Consider the following 20,486-nt stretch of genomic DNA (forward strand, 5'->3'; position numbering starts at 1 on the left):
CGGAGATAGGATTTACGAGACTTACGTGATGAAGTGGATTTGTGTCCGTGTGTGGATTAGAGATCAAGATGATTCCCGGGTTTCTGCAGGGATGGTGGTTCTGATTCCTAGACGGGGACCGGGGGGAGGTGGCTGAGACAGCAGTGGGGAGAACTGAGGGCTCCGGTGTAGATTGCTCATGGTGAGACACCTCTTCTCTGAGCTCCCACTCCTCATGTCCATGGAGACACCAGGAAAGGAAGGCCCCCCGGAAAGAGCAATAAAACAGCAGCTGTTAATAACAACTGAAATGTTTGAGTTTATGCATTACATCTTATGGCTGAACCGACACAGGCTCCTAGGGATTTTTTTTTTCCCGAGTGCTTGTACTAACGTAGTGTACACATCTGCTCTAGAATTTTACTAGAAATCATTTGTTTCTGGAAAGTAATGGTTTGCTATTTTTGAAGATTGATTAGTATAGTTATCTTTCGTCTTCTGCCACCTCTCGCACACTTGTGATGCCCACAGACCCACTGAGGGCGATCTGAGCTCTCACAGCCAGTTCCTTCAGCATTCACGAGAATTACTCGCACATGCTGGGCACTTAATAGGTGGCATGCACTTTTCTAAAAGCATGACATGTATTTACTTATTTAAACCTCACAACAAACCTGGGAGGTTACTATTATTATCTCCATTTGAGAGGGGGAAATTGAGAAACAGAGAAATTTGTTTACTTTTCCAGATTCATGTAGCTAACATGTCATAGAGCTAGTATTATATTTTAGATTGTTAGGGTCTATTATACCCTAAGAGAACCCAATCTCTTAACTATCAAGTTCTATTGCCTCTTGATGTTTGGAGAATAAGCCAAATGAACATACCAACTTAATTTTAATTGTCAAAGTCAATGTTTCCAAAATTAGCTGTTCATCAAAACCACCCAAAGAGCTTGTTAAAATACATTGCCTGGTCCACCCAGACCTGAAGCAGTGCCTGTTAGAATAGGACTTAGACTCTGTGTCTTTAACACATTTTCCATGTAATTCTGATGTAGCCAGTCTACGGAGCAACATTTGGGAATAAGAGATATGAGTTATCTTTTACTGCCGTCTCTCCTTCTGAGACTACATTTCCTTCTTAATGGCACTTGTTCAATCCTTCCCAATTTTTAGAGCATTCTCCTTGATACTAAGACAGAAGCTCCATAGGAAGTGATCATTTTGCTTTCTGCGTTTAGTTCAGATTATCCTTCAACATCTCTCCATTCATTCAAAGACCGTTTTACATGGAGGAATTGCATTTTTACTTTCTGCTCCCATGGAACAGAAAGACATGATTTCTCTAAGACATTTTTAAAATAGTTCACCCCAAAGGCTAGCTGTTTTCCATTTGAAACAACTAAAATGAAAAAATAGGCCTTTATTTTAGATTTCTGTCTCAGTAGCAGGCTAATTTATCCAGAATAAAAGACAATTATTGAATATGGTTCCCATTTTATAACTTTCCTACTTTTTAGCCCCCAACAACAACAAAAAAATGGGTTCAAGTTCTTCTTCCTTCAAGACTTGTACCCCTACAAAATGATGAAGGAGGCAAAATCCGTCTATCATGCTGCTCCCCAGTCCTGGGGTGCCCGCTTCATGGGCGCTGAGGACTTGACCTGACAGGGTGGCCAAACTCAGCTTGCCGGGGACTGAAGGGTTTATTGGGATGTGGTTTTTTCAGTGTCAAAGCTGGTTCAGTCCCGGGGCTGGGCAGCTAGTCACGTATCTGTTGTAGCAAGAGGACAGGCCGAGGAAGAATTACTCTACTCTTCTGTGTTTCCGAGACACTACCGGCAGGTACCCCAGAGTCAGAATAGGGTTAGATTCTAAGTCTGAAAGACACCAGCTGTTAAAGCTATGTCCAGGCAAACCGCTGTGGCAGTGGACCTGCTTGGGCAAAGGAAAGTTGAGAACTGAAAAAATTGCCTTGAAAAGACCCTCTTTTTTCCTTCCACTAAGAATAAAATACAGTTTCTTGGCATGTATCAATATGAAAGATGTGGTCAAACCATTTCTGTTTTAACTTCTTTCAGGGCATTCCCATAGTTCCTTGTGCACTTTAACTGCTGATTCTTTCAAGCAGATGGGTAAATTCTTTATATTAGGCCTGAATATTACTGCTTAATCCTGATGCTCTGGGCTTAGATTTCTATCCTTTGCTGCCAGTATTTTCATAGAGAAAATTTGATAGGTAATAACTTGGTCTCTTTATGAGGAAACACAGGCAAATTTTATGCCCTTCTTACTCAATGCCAAACAATTGATAGGGTGTCATACAAAATTGCTAAACCAGTCTATCTTTTAACAACAGGCCAAACAGGGGCTGTTTCATAAGCAGGCGAAGTTCTTCCTAGAATAAAAGGCACGGTGCATGCCCTGGCAGGGTGGCTCAGTCGGTTGGAGTGTTGTCCCATGCACCAAAATGTTGTGGGTTCCATCCCTGATCAGGATACGACTGGGAGGCAACCTAATGATGTTTCCTTCTCGCATCACTGTTTCTCTCGCTCTCTGTCTCTTTCTCTCTTCCTTCCTCTCTCTCTAAAAATCAATGTGAGGATTTTTAAAAAATCAAAATATGGTGCATCCTGGGAGAGTCCTAGGGGAAGGTCACCCCCCTTGGGTGCTTTGAGGGGAGTGTTTTGCCCCACACATAGACTCCCCTCCAGGGACTGCCCGGGTAGATACTCAGATGGTGCATGACCATCTATGCTTTAAAACTTGGTTTCAGGCTTTACAACAATAGCTTTCTAACCTATTCTTCTATATGTGCTTTAAAGAGGTGACATGTGAAAGTGGTGTTTATTTGGTAAGGGCTGAAAATGAGTTGGGACATGGCGCTGGGAAATCGTCTGAGAAGATGAAAGTGGCGTTTGGGGTGAATTTAGACCTCTCACATGGAGAGGGTTGGAAACCCTTACCAGCCTTTCTCATGTCACCTGTCAGTCGTCCACTCTCACTGTTCTGCCACCTCTTTCTGCAGAGTGTGTGTCGCAGGTTGTAAGTATGTGTTTGTTTGTATATTTGTCTGTTGAATGTTCAGCCCTAACTCAGCCCCTGATCCTGTCCCATGTGCTTTACAATGCTGGTTATTCTCCTCTAGTTTGCTAGTTGCTTAGTTCCCTCCTGTTTGTGTGACCATGTAAATACTTAGCCCCGAGAAATAGGAGTTTATTGTGTGACTGTGTGTGTGTGGGGGGGGGGGGCGGTTGTTGGGCAGAGTGTTAACTCTTTTGGGGCAAGAGTTAGATATTAAATAAATTAGGGCTCTTCTGGAGTTGATGGAGATTTTGGGTATCATCTTCTTTAACCTCTCCTCCTCTGTTACTAACAGACATAAGACCTTATTGTCATTTACGTTTTCTTATCTTTAATCTTAACTTTTCTACTACTTCCCCTCCCAGCCCCCACCCAGAAGGGTGGCTGAGGAGAAATTGTTGGACCTAGCAGTTGACAAGGGGCTGGGCCCCCTCACTTTGAATATCAATCAAAGTGGAACCTTTTCCCTGGGGCCTCTATCCCCTTTCCATAAGTCCTGCCTCTAACCAGTTCTTTCAATGGTCTCATTCTAGCTCTTCACTGTGCATCTCCAACCTGCCTCTTCCTGAAGCCTTGGAATAGAAGCCATAGCCCTCTCTCCTCTTCCTTTTCATAGCACTCCACCGCTGCTGATCACATTCTAGCTGGACCCGTAGCCCTGTGTGGGCACCTCTCACCTCTGCTGTCTTGTAAGATCCTTCAGGCCTGGGACCTCGTCTTTACTTCTTTCTTCTCCATCTGCACGTTAGGCAATGTTTGCTTATTTATTTGTTTTTGTTTCCACTATGCATCAAATATTCTGATTTCCTTTCATGAACTCTGAGATTGGTTAGCCTTCCATGGGTTTTTCTCATGAATTTTTGCAGCCATTTATAGTTTCGGCTTGTATCACTTCTTGGGAAAAAAGATTCATCATCATAAAATCTGTCATGGAAAATGGCATATTTATTTACTTCCTCTAGGTCTGCCTCTTTCCGGTTTGAGGCAGTTGTCTCCTCCTGAAAGAGCATGCTCGCTAGATGGACAGGCTTGTGACTCAGTCGACTTCAGCACGTGCCCTTTCAGTCTTGCTCAAAAGCCTTAACAATTCATCCACGCCCTCCTCCCCACCCCCACTCCTTCCAATGCTTATGTTACTCTTCTCCAGTTCTCCAGCTCCAGGTTTTGTTTTATTTTGTGGATGCCTTATACCCGAGGATGGGAGCTGAGATACAGGTCCTCAGGGACCTTGCATTGTTGTGGGGATGTTGTATTTTTGTGGCTGGGAGGGACAGGGTAGTGGGAGGTGGTGGGAACAGGGTAAACAAGAAACTGAGCATTGGGAATCTAAGCTATAGATAGGTATCCACCTGCAACTGAAGGTGAGTCTATCTGTATAACATGCCCTCTGACCACATGATTGGGCTATTTTTGATAACAATGCATAGTCATAATAACTGCAATAACTACTCCTTACAAAGCATTGATTTTTGTATCAGGTGGACACCATGCACTTTTCTCACTTTGGGTCATTTAATTCTTGACACCTACACTGCAAGGTTGGTATTATCCTTCCCATTTTATAATTAAGGATGCCAACCCTCAGGAAAGTCAATTAACCGGGATGTCTAAGTACCTGAGACAAATGGCAGGCGAAGCTGACATTTGAACCCAGATCTGTTTAAACACTATCATCTTTCTTTACATAATAAAGCACTTTCCCCCCAGGGACTTAAATGATGAAGCTGCAATTTTAGGACTCTTCTGACAGAGATAAGTCTTTAAAGGGTCTGTTTCTCTTGGAAAATCCTTCCTAGGTAGGAGAGCAGAGTTGACGAGTTGCTAAGATTGACAAGGAAACTCACCCAGCCTGCTTATGGTAACCGGCTGCCGCTGCTTGAGTGCCTAACCTGCATGTTCTCTAAGAATGAGCTAGACCTTTTGATTGACATATGAGTACATTCACGCTTTCAGGCCACTAGAGGACGATTTAGATAATATGAGAAATCAACTATTATTATGAAATCAATATGTGGATCAAAGTATATTGAGTGATAATACACTCTAGGGGATACCATGACGTTTACGTGGCTGACGTCCCACTGGGACACATTAGGATGGTCAAGTCCATTCTCGCTGATTAGCGCCTCGACTGGACTAGCTATGGTATATTTTGATCACTACCTCTAAGTATTAGATATGATTCCATTCCTCAAGGAAATCACCATCCAAATAGAGGAATGGAATCTAAACATATAAGACTTTAAATAATGACTACAGAATTAGAAACACTCTTGTCCTCTCAATTTGTTTTATTTTTCTCCCTAGCACATCTCCACCACTGAACAAATTTTGTATTTGTTTATTTTACTGTTCACTGCATTAACTTCTGCATGGGTAATGCTGCCCGGTCCTATCGAATAAAGGAAAGAATATTTAAAGCAGATAGGTATTTAAAACAGAACAGATGCACTGGAACATTTGGGAAGAGTTTCATGGAGAAGGAAAAACAGTAGAAACATCTGGAAGGAAAGATAGTTTTGGGGAGAAGAGGTGTAGGCAGGGAGGAGGACTTGGGCAACAGCATGGTGTTTCGATATGACACCTCACGTGTAGGGTCTGTGAGTAAACTACTTTGGCTGGAACAAAGGGGGCCCTTGAGGTGACCAACTGACAGCAAAGGTGTGTGTGATGTACAGTCTGCAAGAACGCTTGGGGCATTTAATCCGAGGCCTGACTGCAGAGCCGCGAGGAAGAAACACCTGTGATGGTCCACACCGAAACGCCTCATCCCCGTAGCGTGAGGAAGTCGTGTAGATGAAAACATCCTGCACTGGGAACAGCAAGTGGTGGCTGCTGATCCTTCTGAGCTGATGCTTGGAACAGGAATCTCGCGGGTGAGAAATGTGCAAATGGGTAATGCTGACCGAGATTTTAAGGATGTTGCAGGAGATTCTCATTTTTTAGACTGGGTTTCTGCTTTCTTTTGGTGTGCCTCTTGCTGTATCACGCCTTTTAACACTTAAAATCAGACAATTCAAAACCAGTTTAAAGACAGACACAAGCACACATCGTTGTGCACTAGCGCAGGTACTAGTGCACGAGTGCACATGTGCACACAAACGAACACACACACACGGCTTCCTTCGGCCTAACTTCTATTTCCTCTCATCTGGCAGCTTTCAGAATAATCTCACCCACCTGTTAAATCAGAGAATGTCAAGTTTAATTTATAACAGTGAGTAGAAACAGGATGCTACAGAGAGCATTTTAATTAAAATCCTTTAATTGGATACATGCTTCTTGTGAAAAGGGAGCTGTGGAGAGAGCCTCTTTGTCGGCACCTTTCACTCCAGTTGCCAGAGATTGTTGCAGGAATGGCCTTGCAATTGGAACCAGCCCTCTGGGGGGCGGGGAGGGGGGTGGAGGCTGAGAGAGGGAAATTGGGAGAAATAGAAGGAGGACAAAGGGAGCCGATGGCTATGGATTTTGTGCAGAAACATGGCCTTGGTGTTTTCTAGGGGCCATTCTGCCGAAACCTATTGGTATCCTTTCAAGTTGGTTTCTCCTTAATCCTTTCATCATACTTAGGATGGGATAGTCTCCAGGGGAAATCCAAAAATACCTCTGACTTCAGACACTGGCTTAGGAAATCTTGACAGTGTAGGTCAATTGGAGAGTGTGGGAGGTGGACAGATGACAGTGTGGGGTTGGGGGAGGCCCAGCCTTTGCACCTGGGGTTCCTTAAGTGACAGCACTTAGCACTATCCAGCCCACACTGCAGGAAAGAAAGTGTTGGACTCAATTAGAGCCTGGTTTAAGGGAGGGGCCGTGTGCTGAAGTGGGGGGCCCAGCCTGGAAACCATCCCGAGCGCTCATGTGGGGTGACAGCAGCAGAGTGTGCCAAGAGAGCAGAAATACATGGAAGTATTTTACTGGAAACTCTCAAAGTAGCTGAGAAAAGTGGGAACTGGAAGTAGTTTTAGTGTCAGGTATGTTGCCAAGGAAACAGAAGACCCTAAACTGAGCTCATTAAAGAGAGGGGAGAGTGAAGGGGGTTTTACCTTCTTGGTTTTGCTTCAGCTTGCTGTGCCAGACAGTGACTCAAGAGGGTCTAAATGACACTGATTCTTTCCTGTGAGGTACAAAAACCAGCACTGTGACCTCTTGGTGCAGAGAAGAGGCATAACCTGGGAGGATTTTTAGGTGTTATTCATCCATTGCTACTGTTGGGCTCCTAGAGGCCCTGGTTGCCAAGGAAACAGTGGTAGACAGTTTTGTTTACAACTCTTGGTTCCCTCTAGTGGTGTGCTGGTAAATGTTTAGCAACTGCCTTTGGGTGGGAGAGGTCTGATTTGTAGAAATTTCCAACTTCCATGCTGTAAATATTTCCATTATGGCTGATTTCAAGATACTGATGCTTTAAGAACCAGTTGGACAAATTCCTGAAATTAAAAAATTGGCTGCTGCAAGCTCTACGAGCTGTTTCTAACATACCACTGGCTCTTTCCTGCCCTTGTTAAGCTTTCCTGTAAGAGGTGTTTATTTCCCTCTTCCATTGACTTTGGGATTGGCTACATGACTTGCTTTGGCCAATGGAATATAAGCAGATGACACGAGCCACATTTAAGCAAAGGTTCAAATGTAGTTGTATGGATTAGCTCTGTTCTCCCAGCCCGCTTTGAGCTTCTGCCCTCCACTTTGAGAATAGCGAGTCCTAGCTGATTGTTCAGCCTGGATCCCAGCAGGAGAAGACACGTGGAGCCACCTGAGTCGAGCTGTTCTCAGCATAGCCTTGCAGAGCCGCAGCCCAACTGCAACTCTCACAAAGTGTGAATGAATAAATATATGTTTGTCGTTACCAGGCACTGAGATTTTGGGTACCCAATAATACAGAAATCTCCACCTACTCAATACACACTGAACAACTGTCGGTACATAGCAAACACTATGGAATTATATCTCGGTCATGTAAAGGGATTAGAGGCTCTCAGTTCTGGAAGAAAACTAAAAGCCCAATTATTTCAGTGATGGGATGGTGCTTGAAGCCCATCTCCAACACGCCTGCCAAATGTTTGTCTGCTTTAGCCGTCCTCTTTGAACACGAAAACCTCTCTAGCGTGGGGATCTTGCCGCCTCTTGAGTGTGTCCACACCGTCTGTGGCAGTTCTGAATGTTAGAATATTCTCCCATGTGTGAACCAAAGCCTTTTCCTTTTAGCAGACATCTAGTAGCCCTAGTTCCACATTGCAAGGTGACATGGAATATTTCATTATTCTTCTATAAAAAATCTCTGCAGACATTTGATGGCAATCTCTATTATCCACATTTAGTTTTCTCTCCATGGGAAACTCCTCAAAATTCTGAGGAGGAAAAAATGTAAACTCAGAATGCTTTACCCAGTAAAAGTGTTATAAGTTTAAGACAAATAAACCCTCCACTTGACATGAAGGCTTGTACTGTCCTGACCCATCCTGTCTGAGCATTTGAAGTATATTGACATGAATGACTTAGTGGAAGTATGGAGGGATACTGGACTCAGATACAGGTCCAAGAAACTAGAAGCCGAAGTTTTAATACACTTCAGGCAATAGGAGACATAGCTGTAGACCTGTGAAAGGGGAGAGCATAGGGCTAGTACCTGGAAGAAAAGAGATGAAGAGATTGCCCAGAATGCAGCATAGGTATAGGAAAGGATAGAAAACATGAACACAGAGTAAGAAACACAGAGGTCAGAATTAAAAGGATGATATATATTTAATAAGAGTTCTAAAGAGAGAAAATGGCAGGATTAAAGGAATATTCAAAGAAGAGTAATAGCTACAATTTTTTTTCGGAATAAAAATTCCAGATGTGAACACCTGTTTGAAGAAGCACAATGAAACTTGAGCAAAATCAAGAAAAATATATTCATTCCTTGTAGTAAAACTGCATTACAAAGAGTAAAAGAAACAGTTAAATGTAACCAGAGACCAAAAAAATTGCCTAAAAGAAAAATTAGAAAAAGAAGTCAATAGAATAAAGAGCTAAGGGAAAAAATCTGGAAATCCCACAACCTCAGATTCTAAAGTCTATTTAAGAGTATTGACCACTCATCGATCTCACTGAAAGCTTCTGAACACTGTCTTTCAGAAAGGGAATCAGAAGGAAGGGAAAGCTGTAAGAAGAATGACAATGCCAGGGATATTAGTAAACATGTAGGCCTCATACTTCAGGCACACAGGGTCCTGCATTTTTCTGGAGGACAAAGATGCGGATTAACTGTAGATCTTATGTCAAATACACATCTTAAAAATAGAAGGTACCCATCAAAAAAATAATGATAGAAGGTGTCATGTCCAGACTAGTAGTGAAATTAAAAATACAAATCCAAATCATTACATTTTTGGTAAAAGTATAAAACATTGAGAAGAATACATACCAGCTTTAGGTTATTGGTTGTTTCCTAGAAGGAAGGGAAAGAAACAGGATATACTGAGATGTGTGTATGGGGGGAATTCATCAACCATATTTGCATTATTTATTTAAAAAATCTGAAGAAAATAAGGCAAAGAGTTAATATATTCATTAAGTCTGGAGAATGGATACATTGGTGTCTGTTCTATAATTATTTTTTACTTTTGTATGTTTCCACTTTTCACATTTAAAAATTATAATTAGGGGCAAATCCAAATGGCTACAAGCTTATGAAACAATGCTAAAATGTACTAGTAGCCCATGAAATAAAAAATCAAATAATGATGAGATATTAAATTTAAACCACCCAAAAGACAAAAATTTAAAAGAACTCTACTAAGTAATTGCTGAAAAATGTGTGGAAAAAAATAGTCTTTTCAGATGGAAACATTATATGACTACATTGAAAATAAAAATAAATGTACATGAACTCCTTTAGCTAGCAACTTCAGCACCAAAAATCTATCTTATAAAAATAAAAGGGGACTTCTGGCCAAGATGGAGGTGTGGGTAGACACACTGTGCCTCCTCACACAACCAAAATAAGGACAGCAACAATTTAGAAATAAGGTAACAACCAGAACTGACAAAAAATTGAACTGTATGGAAGTCAGACAACCAAGGAGTTAAAATAGACACATTCATCCAGACCGGTAGGAGGGGCGGAGTCAGGCAGCCATGTAGAGAGGGGTCAAGGCACAAAAAGCAGTGGCACTGGGTGTGTAAGGCATCCCAGGCATGCAAGACGGCAGTGGGCAGACACTGGGCACACAGGCAGTGGCTGGCAGACCCTGGGTGCAGAGTAGCAATGGGAAGACCCAGTGAGGCAGTGATTATGAAGTGAGGCACCACTCGCTAGGTGGCTGGCTGGCTGACCAATGGTCCCTGGGTCCCAGCACTGGGAAATAGAGCCTCCGGGCACTGATTGAAAACACTTGTGGGGGTTGAGGTGCAAGGAGAGACTCCCAGCCTCACAGGAGAGTTCGTTGGAGAGACCCATGGGTTGTAGAACATACACAAGCCCACCCACACTGGAGTCAGCACCAGAAAGGCCCAGTTTGCTTGGGAACAGGAAGAAGGGACTTAAATCCAACAGAGAGCAGAGAAAGCACCATTGTTCCCTCTTGGACCCCACCACCACATATAGCATCACAACCCAGTGACTGGGTTGCCCCGCCCTGGTGAACACCTAAGGCTCTGCCCCTCATACATAACAGGCAGGACAAGACAAAAAAAAAATGGCCCAAATGGAAGAACAGATCAAAGCTCCACAGCAAATACAACTAAGCGACCAAGAGATAGCCAACCTATTAGATGCACAGTTCAAAGTCCTGGTGATCAGGATGCTCACAGAACTAGTTGAATTTGGTCACAAATTAGATGAAAAAATGAAGGCTACACTAAGTGAAATGAAGGAAAATGCACAGGGAATCAATAGTGATGGGAAGAAAACTGGGACTCAAATCAATGGAGTGGACCAGAAGGAAGAAAGAAACAATCTAACAGAAAAGAGTGAAGAAACAAGAATTCAAAAAAATGAGGAGAGGCTTAGGAAACTCAGCATTTTTAAATGCTCCAACATCTGAATTATAGGGGTACCAGAAGGGGAAGAGGAAGAGCAACAAATGGAAAAGTTATTTGAACAAATAATGAGGGAGAACTTCCCCAATCTGGCAAAGGAAATAGACTTCCAGGAAGGCCAGGAAGCCCAGAGAGTCCCAAAGAAGTTGGACCCAAGGAGAAACACAACAAGGCACATCATAATTACATTAGCCAAGGTAAAAATGAAGGAGAGAATCCTAGAAGCAGCAAGAGATAAGGAAACAGTAACCTACAAAGGAGTTCCCATCAGACTGTCAGCTGATTTCTTAAAAGAGACTTTGCAAGCAAGAAGGGGCTGGAAAAAAGTATTCAAAGTCATGAAAGACAAGGATCTACATCCCAGATGGCTCTATCCAGCAAAGCTTTCATTTAGAATGGAAGGGCAGAGAAAGTGCTTCTCAGATAAGGTCAAGTTAAAGGAGTTCATCATCACCAAGCCTTTATTATACAAAATGTTAAAGGGACTTATCTAAGAAAAAGAAGATAAAAAACATGTACAGTAAAATGACACCAAACTTACAATTATTAACAACCTCACCCAAAACAAAAACAAAATAAGCAAACAACTAGAATAGGAACAGAACCACAGAAATGGAGATCACATGGAGGGTTAGCAACAGGGGAGTGGGAGGAGGAGAGAGGGGGAAAAGGTAAGGAGAGTGAGTACCATAGATAGTAGGTAGAAAATAGAGGGGTAAGGGCAAGAATAGTATGGGGAATGTAGAAGCTAAAGAACTTATGACACATGGGCATGAACTAACGGGGGGGAATGTGGATGGGAGAGGGTGTGCACGGTGGAGGGGAATGAAGGGGGGAAAATGGGACAACTGTAGTAGCATAATCAATAAAATATATTAAAAAATAAAATAAATTGAGAAAAACAAACAACAAAAAAAATTAAAAAAATAAAAGGTATTTTTTGCAGTAATGTTAGTATGGGAAAAATACCGAATCAAAACAAATGGCCATCCTTATAGGTATGATTATATAACTTGTATGTTCACCATTGTATGTATGCAATAAATAAAAAGAGAATAAATTAAAACTATCAATTTCCTTGGAAATTTTCCACAAAAAATTGTTGTGTGAGAAATAAGATGTAGGAAAAAATGTTTTTTAGTATGATCTCACTTTATTTAAAAAAGGAGATGAATATAAACATGTGCTTCTTGGGTGTGAGCAAGATAATCTGGTAGAGATAGGGAGAGAACAGTAAAGGAGAGCCGCTTCCCCCACCCAAATGGGGAGAGCAGAACACAAAAATCTGTTAATCATAGCCATCGTGTATGAAAACCACATTTATACATTATATAAAATATATATGTATATGTACAATTACAAAATGGAAAGCAGAATTAAAGGATGAAAAGATTAAAACTGTCTTTAACTCATTTGGCACGCGTTTATCAGCTGGTGCTTCAGTGTGCATTGTGATTTGACCTTTTTTTTTTTAGCCTTTTATCCAGTCACCTTATGCTTCACGTAGGAACTGCTCAACCGTCCTGCCTACCCACCCCATCCAGCCTGAGCTCTCCAGCTCTTTTATCTGGAATATCTTCCCTACCAAGTTGAGTGAATGGCTCTATGTATATTGGAATGAACCCAATTAAATTAATAAAATTTGCAACAGTTGAGAAACTGAATTAAGAGAGGCAACTGAAATAGAAGTCAACCATGAAGCCACTGAATCTGGAAAGGAACAGGGCATGTTTATTGTAAGTGTCTGACGGAGGCAGTATGTTGGGGGCTCATGGGCAGTAGGGTTGGATAAATTGGTTGAGACTGATTATAAAGGGTCTGGAACGGCTGGTAGAGGCGACTGCACTCCAGAAGTATTAACTGAGAGCTTCTGTATGTTTTTAAGCAGTGGAATAACAGCACCAAAGGAAGAATTTAAGGAAGATTTGTTGTCAGTGGTATTCAAGACAAGGAAGAAAGTGAGTAGTGTTGTTAATTTAGATAGAGACTATGAAAATTTGGCACAGGGGAAGGAGAGGAAGGACAATGTGAGTGACCACATAGGGATAAATGGCAAGACTGTATGACTTTTCTGGACATTATGGATGGAGATCAGGAAGACAAGTAAATCCACCATGACTTCATTTGAATTCAGTAATTAGGAAGAAGTTGGTGTCACTCAGACATGGTTTAAAGTATTAAGGTATGTATATGCAAATGCATGCCGATTAACTATGAATGATACAGTTATCATTGCAGTGTGGTATTGATATTGACCATTTTCACAGGACTGTCTTTGATTTCTTTAACCGGAGGTGAATAGTGTAGAATCTATAATGGGCCCTCCACTTTCAGGTGGCGATTTCACATAATCTAATGATGTGTTTTCAGGCTTTATTCTAGTTCATGTTGACCTCTGCCCTACTCAAGCCCAATTTTTGGACTGTAGCTAATATACTAATCAAGACCATTTAAAAATTATTTTCCTCAAAATTGTACAAAGATCAACTTTAAAAAATAGAATTTTCTAACAAAACAGTATGGACTTCATGAATTGCACGTTCATGCTCCAGCTATTTATTTTCTTACCAGCCACTGTACTAATTTACAGGTATTCAAAAATACTGGAGATGTCCTTCTTTCAATGCAGAACTATTCATTAGTTCAAATGTTATTTTTTATAGGAGTGGGGGGATTATCTGTATTTGCCTGGCAAAGTGTTATCTGGAATGCTCTGTGCTAATAATTATGAAATTTTTCCTTATGATACAATCTTATCAGATGTCCTCCTGGCTTTGCATCAGAAATAAAAGGTTATCCAGTTAGTGTTTTGCAGGGGGCTTTCTGTTAATGATTTAATATCCAACTAAATTTGATTTTCATCTGTCTAGTAGAAGTTTACATAATTTATACAGGAATCTGAGCAATGTTGAGGGCCGACCTATCAGTGTTGATCAGAAATACACTTGGAGTCAGAATTAACTCTAATTGCTTTTACCGTTGGCTTCTCTTTTTACCATGGAGAGCTAGCTTTCAATTAAAAAAAATCTGGGGGAAAATTCTATGCATAAAATTCTAAAGCACAAATACTTGCAGAAGTGGGTAGTTGGTGCCCTGTACTCTGGAAATTTCACAATTTCCAGAGAAGTCTTCTTTCCTGAGCTTCTTTTATAAAGAAAGAGCAGTTATTTCTATCAACACACATTGTTATGATCTAATAAACACTTACGGCTGGAGCCATTAGGAAAAGAGTTTTTTAAAGGCAAAATTGAAGGGTTTAATGTTATGATAAAACTTTTTTAAAAAGCGTGGGCTGCGAACCAAAGTGTCATAGGTTCGATTCCCAGTCAGGGTACATGTCTGGGTTGCAGGCCATGGCCCCCAGCAACCGCACATTGATGTTTCTCTCTCTCTCCCCTCCCTTCCTTCTCTAAAAATAAATAAATAAATAAATCTTTAAAAAAACTTTTAAAAAATAAGAGGTTGTTCACTCAGACTCTGAACAATCATTTGTTCAGAGCTATTTTTACATCCTTTTAGGTGTTGAGTTGAGTTGTGCCATTCCCTTCAAAAGTGGGGATGGATGTCCATATAATCAAAATGGGGAACTTGGGACCAGAGAACCATTTTATTTTCCCCTGAATTGCCCATTAGAGGTAGAAGACACATTCTTAGTGTATAAACATGTAGACCTCGGTGTTCATAGACAATCTGATCGAAGTGAGGTGACCCACATGAGGTCATAAACAAGGTGAGGTCCAGCAGGGACCAGTTCTCTATGTTTTTCATCTTATGCACCCCGCTTCAGATCCACGATCCTTGCAGTATTGTCTAGAGAGGCCCCAATGGTTGGTCTTAGGTAGCATTTATGTTTTTTAAAACACAACATTTGAAGTTACTATTCTGAATTTGAGATTTACTTCTGATGTTTAATAAAACCTGAACATCTTATCTGAATCACACCAAAGATATACTTTTCATTTTATTGGGATTTTTCTCATGGTATTAGATAAACAACAGGTCTTCAATCCTTCTGTAGTCCACAGGCTAATGACCAGAATTCTTGAGCCAGACCAAGACGCACATCATGTGGCATTTAAATTTAAAAGTTAGTTTTCATTTTTGTAGGCTTATTGATTATTATCCTATAGCAATTTCTAAGATCTGTCAGTATTTTGGGAAATTTTGAAAACCCATATTGGGCGCATCAGTTCAAAGATTGAAGTCATTGTGGAGAGGCTATCTCACCTCTTCTTATCCACTCCGATGTGCCCAACGTGGATACAAACAAAGTGGACATAATTTTACTTCCAAGGGTCCTCCCAATAAATGTCATTTACTGGTTGGCCCCCTTGCAGCAAGACTGCTGTGTAATCCATATCACTTCATCAAGTCCTAAGGGAACTTAGTCTCCCTCAGATAAAGTTAGCTGCCATTCTCTTCCAGAATAGATATGTCTAGGCAACATCAAAGCAAAGTCAAAAGGGCTGGTCCCCTGAACAGGTCTTTTTGAAATCCAGTGCACTGCTAAATCTATTTATGCTGCTTGCCTTCTCTCCATCTCATCTAGCTTGGTAGGTATGGCCATTGGGAAGAATGTTCTGAGTTTCAAATCCAACAAAGTCTATCTCTTTTAATTGGGGGCTATTAATAGCTGCATATTTCCATCCCTGGCAATCTCAAAACACTTTAAAATTTTTACTGTGCTCAAATATGGACTCTTATTATTAGAATCATTTTACCTTGCACTACATGTGTCTACATTAGTGGTGGAATGTGGCAGCTGTTTAACCCTGAGAGGCTCCTCTTGAAGACTTGAAGATAAGGAATGAAGATGTGTTCTATATCCTATTCCCTCTATGGTTTCAAGAGACAGAGCTGGAATATACTGCTGCCAGATTGGAATCTGCCAAGCCTCCTAAACTAGTATTACCCAGTCAGTAGGAGTTGAATAAATGCAAGTGATCAAGCCTGTATTCAGGGGTTTGTTGCATACATTGGTAAGAGATGGAGCAGAGAGGATTCCAGCTATCTACATTCACCCTCACTGAAGAAGTATGCGGGTCCAGAAGCAACTCAGAGGCAGCATCCCTGCCATCAGCACGTGGTCGTGAAGAACAGTGGAAAAAACTCAGGGCTGTGAATATGCAGACAGGGAGAGCTTCATCTGCGTGGAGAAAAAGCACTGTAGATGAACTCCAGAGAGCCAAGTCTTATAGCATGTAGATGGGGAAAACCCAACTAGATGGAAATCTTTCCTTAAATTTTATGTGTTGTTTTTGTCTATTCCTTCTTTGTACTTTTCACCCTGTCCCCATTGGAAAAGTGATACATTATTCTAGATAAAAAATGTGAAAATATTAAAAATAAATAACTCTTTACTCATTATCCATAGTTAATTGTTATCAATATTTGGATGAGTTTCCTTGTAGGGTTTTATATGTATATGAAGAAAGGAAGGAAGGAAGGCAGGAAGGCAGGGAGAAGGAAGGGAAGGTGGGCTGTAGTATCTGCAATCAGTACTGGCACAAAGGAGTAGAATGTGATTGGGGTTGTGTGGGTCATCATCATCATCCAAATAAAATATTTTCTTCAGTAGAGAAGGAGTTCAGGAGTTAAAACACATTATTGATCATAATTTATAATAAATAATTGGAGGATTTTCTCAGTTCTTCAATCCCCTACAACAGACCTGCCTTATGATTTTGTAAATATTTATGTGTCAAAGCTTGGTTGAGATAAAAACAAGACAAGAATATTTTGAAACTCTGAAATAATGGGGAAACTGTTTTATTTAGTCTAACTAAACATCTATATAATTATACAACCATCTGATACATCACTCTTTTATCCTTATTTCTGGTTGGCTTTTTGTGCTTTTGGAAGGAAGAGTGGTGGGAAATAGGTTTTATGAAGTAGTACCAGTTTAGAGGGCTCCAGTTGAAAGCTAAATTATTTCTGTCTCTTACATTTAGTGTCCAGCATTTATGTGCCCCCTTTGGTTCTGTTCATCTATCCAAATGGAGTACTTGGTAGATACTTTTGTTTTCACAATTTTACCCACAGTGAGTTTGGCTGTAACAATCATAATTAATCAGACAACAGAGATAATGTATTGATGACAGCTCAAGCTAATTATAAAACCTCAGAGATGCCCCTAAGGGTCCTGTTTTATCAGATGCTTATTATGCTAAAATGAATCAAGATGTTCACTCATCATTTCAGGTGCTGGTAAATGTGCTAAATGGTGTGGAATTTTATGATCATAAAAGGTCAAATTTCAAGGATTTTATTGTTAAAGGAAATTTCACAGAATCTAAAATGTGAGTCCAATTATACTGACTTCGTTGACAACCAGACCAGCTTAAAAGGGAACCCTCATTTCCCCAGGGGTTTCAAGTCAGAGAGGAGAAAGTCCCTTCAGGTTGCTCCCCCTTCTGCCAGGGTTCAGTTATAACAGAGAATCTTTTCACAAAATGTAGTGAATTTATATTTCAGGAATTTAAAGCATATTTTATTGGCTCATCTGGACACTGGAAAATCTTATATTCTTTCCCAAGTGATTTGGCACATTAGTTTGGCACATGCTGAGAACTCACACACCTGGCAAACCACCTTGACTTTCCTGACACTCAGAGGAGGTCTCCAAACGTAAAAAGATTTTGGATGGCAAGCTGTGCTTACTATGCCCAAATCCAAGCGTGAAAACAACCATTGACATGTGGTGATGGGGCTGAGGACCAGAGGCGGAAGAGAAAAGGCACAGAGGCTCAAGTGAGGAAAGAAAATGAGATATGGATGGATATACTCGTTTGGTCCACGTTTCATAAACTCAAGACTTAGTGAGTTTATACTTGATTTCATTAATGTTCACTTTCAGATAGTCGTCACCTTGTGACTAACTTGAAATCCAGTTTCTTGTAAAGCTTGGGGGTAATGCAGGTCTAATTTTCTAATATTAAATAATATCCCAAACCAATGTTGACTCTGCTGGGATCACAATTCTGCAAACACAAGTAAGATCTGTGACTTGTTCATTATAGCTGTTTCTATTAGCTGTGACTCAATCATTGGCTTCACAACAGCCAGGGTATTCTGGAAGTGTGGGGAACTGGAAGAAGCTCTCAGGCACACAGACCCAATATAATAAAACAGTGTCCAAGGACATCATCACCCATGCTCCATAATGACGGTTCTTTATGACATGTGGAGAGTATCCAATACAGAGCCTGGCACATAGTGGAGACTCAGTGATGTTGGTTTTCCTATAATCATCATCACTGAAGTGGAATTCAGCACTAGGAGTAACTTAGCATTTTGGCACTAGGAATACACTTTTTTTTTAAACCAGATTTTGATTACTAAACTGCAATTCTTGGAGGTTCTGTGAAGATATGTCTTTGTATTAATATGGATACTAGCACTGAGAAGTCACTCAAGTATTTAGTGAAAGAATGAATGAGCTAATATGAGACTATATGAATGATTGAAATCAGGCTTTGAGTGGAGGAATAAAACAAGTAGGTGGTGTTTTCCTGGACTATAGGTTCTCCTGGATATGGGTAATTTTGCTCTGTTCTTGTAGATAAAAAGAAAGTTTCTCTCTTATCTGCGGGGGTCAGTAAGAACGAGAAGGAGGCTGAGAAGGGAGAAGGGATGTATCTGGGTACCTGGAAACCAGGGCCAGCTAGTAGGAATATGGAAGAGGATGTGAGTATCTAGATGAATCTTGGGTATAGAGCTGGATTCTAGAGTTTGGAGAAATAGGATTTCCATAGAGTTTGTAAGGAAGCAGTTCACAGTTAAGGGAAAGAGTCATAAGACATGTCATCAACCCATTGACTTATTCATTATTCATCCACCTTTGTTCATTTCATAAATATTTTTTGAGTATTTGTCATATGTTAAATTTTTCATTACTTACCACAATGCAATCGTGAAAAAGTGAGACATAGTTCTTTAAAGACTAGTTTAAGGAAAAAGGCAAAAGGGACATCATTTTGAATTCTGTTCCCATGTCAAGTTCTATATTCCATAGTCTCTGGCCAGAGACAAATATTCCCCAGATGGTGTCTCCTTCCCTCTACTGAGGAAAGCAGTCTGGGCTAGCACTCTAATGAAGATATTTTGAGGAGGTATGTGTAGAATTTCTAATTGTGTAAATGGATTTTCCTCTAAATCAGGGGTGTCCAACCTTTTGGCAGCTCTGGGCCACACTGGAAGAAGAAGAGTTGTCTTGGGCCACATATTAAATACATTGCGACACATGATCACCAAAAAATCTCACAACGTTTTAAGTAAATTTATGATGTTGTGTTGGGCTGCACTCATAGTCGTCTTGGGACACGTGTGGCCTGTGGGCAAATCCAAAATATAAAACATTTGGTTGTGTGGTGTTGTATATGAGCAAGGTGGTAGGTCCATGAGAGTACTCACTGGTAATGAGGTAAATGATGTCTTGTGGCCATGGCTACCAAGGAGAGAAGAGATGGAAGCAGTTTTCCTAGAAGAAGGAAAGAACGTGGTAGCATAGTTGGTTCTGGCAAGAAAAAGGGAGACATAGCAAAGGAATTAGGTATTACAATATCCACATTTTTGAAAATTATAGTCTGTGAATAATATATATCTTAAATCATAATTAATCCAAACAGGGATGATTGCCTTGGAATGGTTTTCTGGTATTTGGGAATGATCTGGAGCAATATTCAGTACAGCCAAATTGCAGAGCCTTGGAAGAAGCATTTGGACACCCCACCATGCTCCTTGAAGCTCACTTTCATAGGACTAGACCTCAAAACACTCTTTACACATTCACCTCTTAGTCATTTATGGGAACACAAGCCAAGGCTGGTATACTTTTGCTCTGCCCACTTGGGACTATTCCGTGTGGTGGAAAGGGCCGGTGGAAGCGTGGCAGCAGCGAATTATTCCTGGTCCAAGTGTGATTTTACGACTGCATCTCTACAGAGCTCCATGCTGTCTGCTTTATCTCTGTCCTTCTGGACAATTCCTCATGTGACAGCAGTTGAAGGTCTAACACAGCAGAGCAGCATGCATGGAGAGACCATCTAGCAAAAGAGAACAATAAGTTATCATCTGTAAAAAAAAAAAAATCACATTTCTTCCAATTACTAGTTCCTAACTGCACTCTATTTTTGGACCCATTGCTATTCTTTGGCTACCATATCTTACTTTCTGTAATTCTCTTTTTGAACTGCTGTGGGATAAGTATGGGTCCTGGAAAAATAGTGATGTCAGTGATTTGACTTCCACTTCCCTGGAAGCCTCTCCCATATTTTTTCAGTAGACTCTTTCCATTTTCTATTTGTTGCCCAACCTATATGAAAGTTTCTTCTCAGGAAAAAAATATGTCACCAATCATTCACACCTTGATGCAAATTTAGTCCAGTATGTTACTTCTCCCTG

The sequence above is a fragment of the Phyllostomus hastatus genome, unplaced genomic scaffold, assembly GCF_019186645.2.
Source record: "Phyllostomus hastatus isolate PE091 unplaced genomic scaffold, TTU_PhHast_1.1 phas_scaffold_216, whole genome shotgun sequence".
Classification (NCBI taxonomy): Eukaryota; Metazoa; Chordata; class Mammalia; order Chiroptera; family Phyllostomidae; genus Phyllostomus; species Phyllostomus hastatus.